This window comes from Amphiprion ocellaris, chromosome 2 (assembly GCF_022539595.1).
Source record: "Amphiprion ocellaris isolate individual 3 ecotype Okinawa chromosome 2, ASM2253959v1, whole genome shotgun sequence".
Classification (NCBI taxonomy): domain Eukaryota; kingdom Metazoa; phylum Chordata; class Actinopteri; family Pomacentridae; genus Amphiprion; species Amphiprion ocellaris.
The window spans coordinates 5,579,148-5,591,426 of record NC_072767.1 but is presented as its reverse complement, the minus strand read 5'-3'; the positions used below and the strand labels follow the sequence as shown (position 1 = coordinate 5,591,426).

At 35.4% G+C, this 12,279-nt stretch overlaps 1 long non-coding RNA gene across 2 annotated transcripts; it reads left to right on the top strand.

Annotated features, from left to right (window-relative positions):
• The first annotated feature begins 9,714 nt into the window (after nt 1-9,714).
• Nucleotides 9,715-11,960, top strand: LOC118471872 (uncharacterized). 2 transcript variants are annotated; one of them, XR_008603986.1, is made up of 3 exons: nt 9,742-10,130; nt 10,271-10,404; nt 10,494-11,960. It is a non-coding gene; the product is annotated as an uncharacterized LOC118471872 (long non-coding RNA). The 2 variants fall into 2 exon arrangements; XR_008603983.1 differs by having other exon boundaries at nt 9,715-10,404.
• The last annotated feature ends 319 nt before the right edge of the window (nt 11,961-12,279 follow it).

Below are 12,279 nucleotides of genomic sequence, written 5' to 3'. Positions count from 1 at the left end.
AAAAAATACATAGATTGGATTTAATCTACACTGTAAAATCTATACTGTAAAAAACAAATATACTGGATTTAATCTACACTGTAAAAACTACAGACAGATTAGATTCAATCTACGCTGTAAAAAGTAAATAGACTGAATTTAATCTACAGGCTAAAAAAATAAATACAGTCAGACTGGATTCAAACTGCACCGTAAAAATTAAATCGACTGGATTCAATATGCACTGTAAAAACTGAGCTGGAAATCTGGCAGCAAAGGTGTCAGAAAAAATATGGTAAAAAATGAAAATAACAGCAAATATCTGTAAAATTTTTACATTTTTAGCAGATTTATATACATTTATATTTATATATATACAGATTTATATATATTTCATTGTCACACATTATAGAAGAAAAACATTTTTGACATGGACGTTACTTGCAGGGTTTTTTTTCTGTGAACATGTAAATGAATCAAATTTTTTGACGTCATTTAACAAAACTAAATTTGAAGTGTTTTTCAATCCCAAATATACAAATTTCTTTCAAATAATGTAATTTATCTGTAATTAAATAACATTTAACATTTGTAATTTTACAATAAAATTTGAGGATTTTTTAAAAATCTGTATATAAATCAGAAAAAATACCATTTTAGAGATATTTGTTGTTCATGAAAATTAAAGGCAAAAAATGGTAAATCACATTTGAACTGTTTTTATTTGTTGAATTACAGATAATATCTGGTTAAAACGAACAGGCCAAAACTGTAAATTATGTTCACATTTAAAAAAATAAAATCTTTAATTTTACAAATAATAGTTCCTTGTTTGACAGTGATTCATCCTAAAATGAGACTTTTTTCAACTGTATTTAAATCAGAAAAAATATTATTTTACAAATATTTGCTGTTTTTGAAAGAAAAATTATGACAATTAAAGATAAAAAATGGTATATCATTTTTTAAAACTTGTATTACAGATAGTATCTAGTAAGAACTACAAAATAAAATTTAAAAATCATGACAAAACTATAATTAACTTCAATAATAATAATAATAATAATAATAATAATAATAATAATAATAATAATAATAATAACAATCTGTAATTTTACAAAATTAATTCCTTCTTTGACAGTGATTCACCCTAAAATTAAACTTTTCTTTTTTAAAAAACTGTATTTAAATCAGAAAAAATCTTATTTTACAGATATTTGCTGTTATTAGAATAAAACATCTGTATATTAAGAATTAAAACAGTAAATCAAAGTAAAATAATTTTCATAAATGACCTTGTTGTCGCTGCAGAAAGTCAGTTTTATTTATTTTTTCAAATTACATACCATAATAGAGACAGAACCGTAACTCTGAGCTGAGGCTGCATTTCTGTTCTTTATTTTCATGTCTGGAATGATAAAATCGACACCTTCAGGTGAAACAGGAAACTATAATTAAATGTCTGCAGGCTTCGAGGAGAGAAAATAATCAGTGCAAGATTGATTCAGAATAACGTCGATTCTGCTGCTGTTTGTTGAGTTTAACTGGTTGATGAACCTCAGGAAGGTTTTATAGAAGAGGTTCTGGTTGTTTTCCACTAAAACCTCTCGTATTAAACCCAACGACCGGAGGGGAAAATCATCGAATCACCTGCAGGGCTGAATAAAAACCCTCCAGCAGCTTCTATTCCAGATGAAATGTCTTTTTCTGGAGACGAACTATCCGTCTGAACTACTGTCAGAGTAGATTAAATTAAAGCCGAACACGTGATCCGTTTGTTAGCAGCAGATATCGATCAGCAGCAGAAAGGTCACCACTGGAAACTCTAAAACCCAACTATTCATGCTTCATTTGGTGGAAACTTGTGTCCGAGTCGAGCAGAGAGTTCATACATTTCTGCTGTGAGACGTTTTAAAGGTGACAGCAGCAGATGAATGAATGTTAGACGTTTGATGCTTCTCTGAAATGACTTCGCCTGCATCTCTGATTCCTGCTGATGTTTAGTTGAGACATGAAGGAAGAACTGATGAAGAGCGATGACAACCTGGAACAAGATTTTTTTGGTCTGTTTGGATTCATTCTTTGATTCTTTGAGCTGTGAACAGGAGAAGAAATGTGATCCATCACCTGAGAGGATAGAAGATATTTCCAAAAACAAACCACAGGCTATAAAACCACACAGGACAGCAGAAAAACAAACCCATTAATTCTGTTTCATTGTTCAAATCTGCTCATTTAGAATCAAGTTAATATTCAAACACTGCATCTGGCACACAAAGAACACAAAAGACCAATAATTCAACACAAAGCACCAATAAATCAACACAAATGATGAATAAAACACAAAGGACCAATAAATCAACATAAAACACCAATAATTCAACACAAACTACAAATAAATCAACACAAAAGATCAGTAAATGAACACAAACACCAATAAATCAATACAAATGACCAATAAATCAACACAAATCACCAATAAATCAATACAAAAGATCAATACATGAACACAAAGCACCACTAAACAACACAAATGATCAATAAATCAACATAAAGCACCAATAAAACAACACAAGCCATCAATAAATTAACACAAATAACCAATAAATTAACACAAATGACCAATAAATCAATGCAAAAAACCAATAAATCAACACAAAGGGTCAATAAATCAACACAAACATCAATAAAACAACACAAGTGACCAATAAATCAACACAAACCATCAATAAAACAACACAAGTGACCAATAAATCAAAACAAAGACCAATAAATGAACACAAAATCCAATAAATGAACAGAAAGCACCAACAAAACAACACAATCCATCAAATAATTAGCTTGAATGACCAACAAAAATGGTTTAAAAAAAAAAGGTTAATAGATAAATAATAGTAAATTAACCACTGCTATGTTCCTGATCTTTATTCTGGTGTTGGTCTGTGTGGACGCTGTTCTGAGTCTGGAGTCGATGTTGAAGCTTCATTAATCTGCTTCTATATATATTTAAATTTGCAGAATAACACGCTGTCATCTGCATAGAAACACATCACAGTGATACATCAATCAGAAAATGAGCTCCTGTTCCTCATCAATCCTCTGAACATGGAGTTGCAGAGGATCTAGACATTCTTTAAAGAATCTAGAACATCTAGATGTTACTTAAAGAGTCTAGAACATCTACACGTTATTTAAAGAGTCTAGAACATCTAGGCATTATTTAAAGAGTCTAGAACATCTGGATGTTATTTAAAGAGTCTAAAATATCTGGGCGTTATTTAAAGAGTCTAGAACATCTAGACGTTCTTTAAAGAGTCTAGAACATCTCGACATTCTTTAAAGAGTCTAGAATATCTAGACGTTATTTAAAGAGTCTAGAACATCTAGACATTATTTTAACAAGTCTTGAACATCTAGACGTTATTTAAAGTCTAGAATGTCTAGACGTTATTTTAACGAGTCTAGAACATCTAGACATTATTTTAACGAGTCTAGAACATCTAGACGTTATTTTAACGAGTCTAGAACATCTAGACGTTATTTAAAGTCACATCAGAGGGCAGATTAGTGACTCTGAGGGGAAAACAAGATGTCAGACTGCAGGAGATGGATGATTCTGGAGGTTTTTCTGCTGCTGCTGCATCAATTATTCACTCCAAGGTGTTTCTGAGCTGCTTATCTGCTTCAGTCTGAGCTGCCATTTGTTTCCTCCTGCAAATAAAATGACGTCTCACCTGGAAAAAGATTTCCTGTGAACCGAATCCACCTGAACGTCCAAATACACAAGTCTGAGTGTCACTCTTTAATGAATAAATGAATATTAAAGAAAGAAAACTGCTCTGAGAACATTAAAAAGGACGATTTTCAAACATTAAAGACGGTGCATCATTTCTGGAAAAGAATTGTTTATTTCAGTAAATTAACATGAGATTCATTTAATTTTTCTGCACTTTTAATCTGTTTTATTTCTGTAAATTCTGATCCAGACCTCCTCTACTTTTAACAAACCTGCATTTATTTCGTTTGAATTAAGTTTGTTTAATTAAGTGGGAATTAAAAAGTAATATTTAACATTTTTATGGCGTTTATTTATTTTATTTAACCTTTATTTTACCAGGAAGTCCCTTGAGATTAAAAAAATGAACTTTGATAATATCTGACAGTATTTTAAGGTGTAAATTAATTATTGTTTTCTCTCTTTACTATATTTTAGATTAGATTAGATTTTTCTAATTTATTTTTACCATTTTTAGTCCTAAATATAATACTTTTTTCTCAAATATTGCAAAAATCTCTAAAACAATGCTACTTTTTTGCTTATTTAATTCACTAAAATAGTGTAATGTCACAGTCAAACACGGTAAAAGAAAGAATTATTATTTATAAAAATACAGATTTTTAAAATGGAGATTATTTACAGTTTTGGCTTCTTTTTGTTTGTTTTTGTGCAGATAAACATCAAACTGATATTTTTCTGTGATTTTTTTTTACCAATTATTTGTCTGTCTTTTAACATGTAGCATAGCAGCAAATTGTAAAAAAAAATACCTAAAAAAACTATTTTTTTTAAAGTGTAGATTTCAAAGGTTTTCCTCAGCATCAGTATTTTTATTTAGATGAACTTAGATAATATTGGGCAGTTTTTTTTCAAGGTGCAAATAATAATTAAAATTAAATTAAAATAGTGTAATTTTACAGTCAAACATGGTAAAAGAATGAATGAATATTTTGAAAAACACAGATTTTTGATGTTAACATTATTTACAAATTTGGCATTTTTTAAAAACTTTTTTTTATAGTTAAGTGTAAATTTAGATATTTTGTGGGATTTTATTACAAAAATCTGTAAAAAAAAAAAAACAACAACAACAAAAACCAGCAAATTCTTCAAATAACTACTGCTGAAAACTGCTAAAAAAACCAAAACTTAATTCTTTTTCTTTTTTTCTTCTAATATAGATTTTGTGTGAACTTTATCTTAACATTAGACTCTTTTTAAACCTTGAGAGAACATTTTACGTTTTCCTGCTCATGAGAGTTTTTTTCTGCAGCAGGTCCTCTGAAGGTCCTCCTGAGACTCTGAAGAGGGAAATAATCCTGATGCTGAGCTGAAAACTGTCTTCCAGGAAGTGATTGTTGAACAGCTCAGAGGAGATTAAGGAACCCTGATGGTGCCATTTGTTCCATTCGTTCGATGTCTTAGCTGTAAAAACACCCACAGAGTTCTGGAGGAGGAATCATTCTTCTTCCAGCAGCTGATCTGACAAATGACCAATAAATTAAATCAACCATTAAATCAACACAAAGGACCAATAAAACTTCACAAACTATCAATAAATCAACACAAAGGTCCAATAAATCCACACAAATGACCAATAAATCAACACAAAGAACCAATAAATAAACAAAAAATCTCAATGAAAGTGAAAGATCATATTGATATTCAATATATTTAAGGACCTTTTTAAATTGAGCCTGGATGTTAAAAAGAAAACTGAGAAATCAAACCGTGATGCATTTTCACAACACGGATCTAATATCAGTTCTTTTTGTCTGCAGTGAAAACATGATGAGAAAATGTCTAACGGGGGAAATGTGCACAGCAAAGATAATTCCTGATCATAAAATAATACATCTATCCAAGGATGCTGGCGTGCAATAAAAGCTCATGAGTAGAAGAAGATTATCCATAAAACCATGGAAGCATAGATGGTAAAACACACTAAAGGCAAAAGGTTTTACTGTTGAGTTTTATAATGAAATGTTTCTGTATTTGCAGCTGGATGTGCAGATATTATGGGCTGTTTGATCCGCTGCAGCTTCGCAGTTATCTGGTGTTGAGAGTTTTGTTAAAGACTAATTCATGGTTTTTACAATCGGCTTTTCCTCCCCTTCAGCCATTTTACGTGAGTCCATTTTTAAAATCACTTCGCTGTTGGAAACAACAACAGACACGCTGACAGTTATACAGTTTAGCAGCTAGTCCCGCTAGGTGTCACATTAGCTCTGGTGAATGATCCATTTTGACACCCTCAATATCCACATCTCTATGTGCGAATGTTCCATGAGATATCTGGAGATTTTAGGACTTCTTATTGTGTTTCAGCTCTATGGATGGAAAGCATTAACAAATGAAAACTCCTCCAAAAGCTCTGTTAATTATATCATCACATTCTTTTTGACTCAGGAAGTAACTCCTGAGGCGTGTCGAGCACAGATGAACCACGGGATGTCTGGAGATTTTAGGACTTCCTGCTGTGTTAGCGCTCAATCAATGGAAAGCTTCGAAAAATGAAAACTTCTCCAAACTTCTACAGCTACTCCTCCCATCTCTGTTCATTATGTCATGGGTGTAGCATCCATCCATCTGTCCATCCATCCATCCATCCATCCGTCCATCCATCCGTCCATCCATCCATCCGTCCTCCATCTGTCCATCCATCCATCTGTCCATCCATCTGTCATCCATCCATCCATACATCATCCATCCATCCATCCATCCATCCATCCATTTTCTTCCTCTTATCTGGGGTCGGGTCGTGGAGGCAGCAGATGAAGCAGGTCATTCCAGATGTTCCTCCTCCCAGCAACACTTTCCAGCTCTTCCTGGGGGATCCCGAGGCGTTCCCAGGCCAGATGAGATATATAATCCCTCCAGCGGGTTCTGGGTCTACCCTGGGGTCTCCTCCCAGGTGGACGTGTTCAGAAAACCTCCAGAGGAAGTCTCCCTGAAGGATCCGAATCAGATGTCCAAACCACCTTAACTGGGTCCTTTAGAGGTGAAGGAGCAGCAGCTCTACTCTGAGCTCCCTCCGGATGTCTGATCTTCTCCCCCTATCTCTAAGGCTGAGCCCAGCCACCCTGCGGAGGAAGCTTATTTCGGACGCTTGTATCCACGATCTCATTCTTTGGGTCACTACCCAGAGCTCATGACCATACCTGTGGGCAGTGGTGGTGCAACGGTTAAGTCTCCAGACTACTGATCAGAAGGTCAGAGGTTCAAACCCCAATGCGGCCACTGTTGGGCCCTTGAGCAAGGCCCTTAACCCTTCCTGCTCCAGGGGGCGCTGTACTGCGGCTGACCCTGCGCTCTGACTCCCCCAATTGGGGAGATATGTGAAAATCAGAATTTGAGATGAGGGTTAGAATGTAGATGGACAGTAGACTGAGAGCTTCTCCCTGCAGCTCAGCTCCCTCTTCACACTCCATTTTCCCATCATTATTGAACAAGATCCTGATCCGGCCACACGTCTGATGATATGGCTATGAAGTCGATCATCGACCTTTAGGATAAGGTGCTCTGGTACCAGGTACACTTATGAGCAGCCTTCTGCTCCAATGTGGTGTTTGTTATAGACAATCTATGACTAGCACAGAGGTCCAATAACTAAACACCGCTCAGGTTCAGATCAGGCCGTTCCTCCCAATCACCTCCTCCAGGTTTCTCCATCGTTGTCCACATGAGCGTTGAAGTCCCCCAGGAGAACTATGGAGTCCCCAGGTGGTCCCTCTTCCAGAAACCACCAAGAGACTCCAAGAAGGCCGAATACTCTGAGCTGCTGTTCGGTTCATAAGAACAGACAACAGTCAGAGTTTATCCTCATACAGGCGACCCTCTGGTTCTGCGGGGAGAACTCCAACAAAGCAGCATTCAGCCAGGGGCTCATGAGTATCCCCACACCCACCCAGAGCCTCTCACCCTGAGTCCAACTCCTCTCCAGGATTCTGGTTCCAGAACCTTTGCTGTGCGTGGAGGTGAGCCCAACTATATCTAGCTCCACCTCCACCAGCTCAGGTTCCTTGCCTCCAGTGAGGTGACGTTCCACATCCCCAGAGCTGGTCTACGCCACCAGGGGGCGGTGCTCCCAGGCACCCGATCCTGTCTACCCAGGTGGGCATAGCACCAGACCCTGATTTCCTGCCCTGCAGGTGGTGGGTCTACAGGGCCCTGTGTTTCTTCTTCAGGCTATACCTGAGTGAGCCCCACGGGACCCCAAGACTCGGCCACCAGACACGCTCTGATGAGCTCCCCAACCAGACCTGGCTCCAGGGGAAGGCCCCGGTATCCCTATCCCAGGCGAGGTAGCGGCTTCACCTTGTTTGCTTTAAACGTGGTCTTCTGAATTGCTCTTTGTCTGGTCCCCTCCACCAGGACCAGTTTGCCTTGGAAGACCCTACCGGGGGCTAATGCCTTGGACAACACAGCTCCCAGGACCACAGGGACACTCAAACCCCTCCACTGGGATGAGGTGGAGATTCGTTGGGGGGCGTAACAGTGGAAGAATTCTTTACCTTCCACAGACATGAAGTCTTATTTTGGTGATGAAACTCAAACTCAGCTGCTTCTAAATCTGTTGTTCATCGACCAAAACACTGTAGAACGAATAGAACTGTTTGTTTCTCCTTTAAAAGTCTGCATCAGTCCTGCAGAAACCATGAACCACAGCAGCTTGTTTTTTTTTTTGTTTTTTTTTTATCTTTTTACATCAGGATGTTCTGTTTATATATTTGTTGAAGGACGTCAGTAAATCAGTAAAAACGTTCTCTTTGTGTTTACATGTAAACATCGACATACATGAGGATTATTTATCTGTAACCAGAGCTGGAGACGGTTACCACGGTTACCACAGTCACGTCTACAGCGAGTTCAAGCTGACATGTTCCCATGATTTTATTCCATCTAGAGATGTCAGCTGGTTCTGAATCTGCTGGGAGGAAACCGTCAGTAACACAGAAAATTATAAATAAAAGATGTAAAAAGAACTAAAAGCTGATTTATAACATGCGATAATGAAGCTGTAGGCAGATAGATCTTCATTATAGTTATCTACAGTAACTGTCAGGTATTATAGGATGATAAATTTATATTATTACAGCTGGGTTTTATGAGGTTACTGTTTATTATTTAACAATAGTAGCTGTCATGATCTAAAAATACATGAATGAAACTCCTAAATAATGAATTTTTATTGTTCCTGGAGAACCTGAACAAATGTTTGGACAAATACAGTAAAGATCTGAGCTCTGAAAATGTCTTAATGAGAATAAAAATGATGTTTTTCCTTTACAGTCAGAACAGATGAACATGTGGGAGAATTTAAAACAGACAGAACGCTGCACAGCAAAAATCAAAGTAGAAATATCTAAAAAAACAAAAAAAAAAATGAGTTCGGGTTCTGTAGGAAATCTCATACACCATCTGAAGGTCTGCAATATTACTCTTTTTATGATAGTTTGTGCAACTTTAGTTTAAGTAATATGTAAATTATTTCATTTTCCATGTCAAATATTTCATTTTTCAAGTAAAATATTTCAATTTTTCTGTGTAACGTTCCATTTTCATGTAAAATGTTACCTTTTTGTGTAAAATATTCCATTTGTCATGTAAAATATTTCATTTTTCATGTGTAATTTCTTTTTTAATGTAAAATATTTCATTTTTCATGTCTAATATCTAATTTTCATGTCTAATATTTCATTTTAATGTAAAATGTTACATTTTTGTGTAAAATATGTTATTTTTCTTGTGTAATATTTCATTTTAATGTAAATATTTCATTTAAAGTAATTAATTCAAGTAAAATATTCAATTTTTCATGTAAAATATTTCAATTTTTATGTGTAATATTTCATTTTTATGTAAAAATTTTTTTCTTTAAAATATTCCATTTGTTACATCACATATTTCATTTTTTATGTCTAATATTTCATTTTCATGTAAAATAGTTGATTTTTCATGCGTAATGGATTTTTCATGGAAAATATTTTATTTTCATGAGCGTAATATTTAAGTTTTCATATGTAATACTGCTTCACTCCCTCAGAATCATGACCAGTTTTACTCAGTACTTTTCTATTTTATTGTTCTTTTATTTATTTTCCATTCTACTAACGTATTGTAATTTTTTATCGTACGTTTGTGCTTTTCTTCATTTCCTCATGTCCTCTTATGTTTTTATGCATTTTATCTGGACTCTAGCAGCATTTTCAGTGTGTTTTTGACATTTCTTAGACTCTGCTTTCTAGTTACTGAAGCAGATTTTCAGCACCAAGAACAATTATTGATTTTTCTGCCTCAGATGATTTTAAAAATGTTTTTTTTTCTTTTTTGGCTCAGAAAAACTCCACCTTCAGGACTTCAGTGTGAAAAGGTCGGCTCTAAAAACAAACCTCTTTTTTTTTGACATTTCACTGATTTTCTTTTGGCAAAACTCAGCAGACTTTAGTTGTATTTCTTCTAAATGTAGCAGTAAAGAGTGTTCCAGACCAACTGTTCTGCTGGTTTTAACAGAAACGTTCCTGTTGCTGATAAAAGTCCACGTCTGGATTCGTCGTCTTCGCTCACTTAGATTAATGAAACTGACTCAGAGCCAAAAAATCCATGCACCTGAAACAGCAGAACTCATCTGCTGTTTCTGCTCTCAGGTGAGTTTTAAAGTCTGCTGATTAAATCAAACATCTGATAGCTTCACATTTAAACCTGATCAGCCTCACTTCTGTCACGTTTCCATCAGATGCTTCAGATCTACGGCAGCTTCGTGTCCTTCACTGTCTCCTCCTAGAGAAACACTTCAGCCTGATTTAAGACCAACAGGAGCAACAGAAAGAGCATTCATCCTGGGAATATTTCCAGAGTTCCAGGTCCTTGAAGTCCATAGAGGTGGGTCCAGATTTATCACTTTTTAATGGACTTTTTCCATCATTTCTGAGCCTCAGAACTTCATCAGTCCAGCAGATAGACATGGCATTACCAAATTACCACAAAAAGACATAAAATCAGCACAAAAAGAGCCAAAACTAACCTGAAAGATTCAAATATGCCAACAAAAACATGGAAAATCACCACAAAAAGGACCAAAATTACCATAAAACAGGTGAGATTGAGAAAAAAACTCAAATTCGGCACAAAGAACTTGAAAAATTACCAACAAAACGGCCAAAAGTACCACAAAGACACAAAATCACCCAAAAAAGAGCCAAAACTACCCTGAAAGGTTTAAATATGCCAACATGGACTTCAAAGACCTGGAACTCTGGAAATATTCCCAGGATGAAGGTAGAACTCTGATCATTAATAAAGTTACTGGAGATAAAGAACCAGATGTTCTGAGGAGGTTGTTGGTGGAACGTTTCCAGATTTATTAATGAATAACCCGGATCTTAATCTGAGTTTACTGCAGTTAAACTCTCATTTAAATGTTTTAACAGAGGAAGAAGTTTATTTTCAACCTGTAGAGGATTCAGACTGAAGTTTAATGAACAGAAACATGTTGAGTGTTTGACTCTAAAGCTGTTATTGACTTTCACTTTTCTCAGTTTTCCTTTGACCTCCATCAACTCATAAACCAGAGATAAATGATCAGCTATTGGTAGAACGTTTGCCTGATCTTCTGTTGGCTTCTTTAAATTCCTCTCACAGATTTTAAATCCTCAGTAGGTGGAGGTCTGCAGTAGAACAGAGGAGATGAGGGTTAAACCTGGACAGACCTGAGTCAGCAGCAGCTCCAGGTCAGAGCTGAATGATCAGGTTTTATATGCAACAGGTCTCAGAACACGACACGTTCTCCAGAGAAACAGGGAAAAGTGTTGACTTAAAGCAGCTCTCTGTGCTGGAGAACGTTTTAAATGAAACCTGACAGAACAGCAGAACTCTAAATCCAGCAGAACACGTTGTGATTGTAGATTGATCATAGAATAACGGATGAGCTCGCTCTCATTGATTATGTTAATTCTCTGACATCTCCTCCGATCGACGGACAGGAAATCAACCAGCAGCGATCGGCTGATTTACATCCTGACAAACGGTGAAGACGGATGAACTGCAGATCTACAGACAGAAGAGATGTTGGTTTATATGAGCTGCAATAAAACCACCGTTATGGTTCCATAAATCTGTAAATGATTAATAAGAGGTGACTGAATATTGTGTTGGTGTTGACAACAGTTTGAATATTAAATTCATTTGAAGGATGAAATCATGACGGGACTTTGGCTGGCTTCACTTCATGGTAAAAATAAAATAAAAAACAACAAAATGTAGAAAATCTGGCAGCAAAGGTGGCACAAAAAATGGTAAAAGAAAAAATGGTGAAATACTGTAATATGAAAAATAAATCAGTCAATAAATAAATTCTATTTGTTAACTGATTTAAATCTAAAAAAATTTAAATATATTGTTATGATCTCACATTGTAAAGTCATAAATTTCTGTTTGTTAAAACAGTAAAATAATAGATTTTAATATTGACAGTAAATGTGTAAATTAATATGTTTTACTTTTTTTAGATTTTACTAAATATT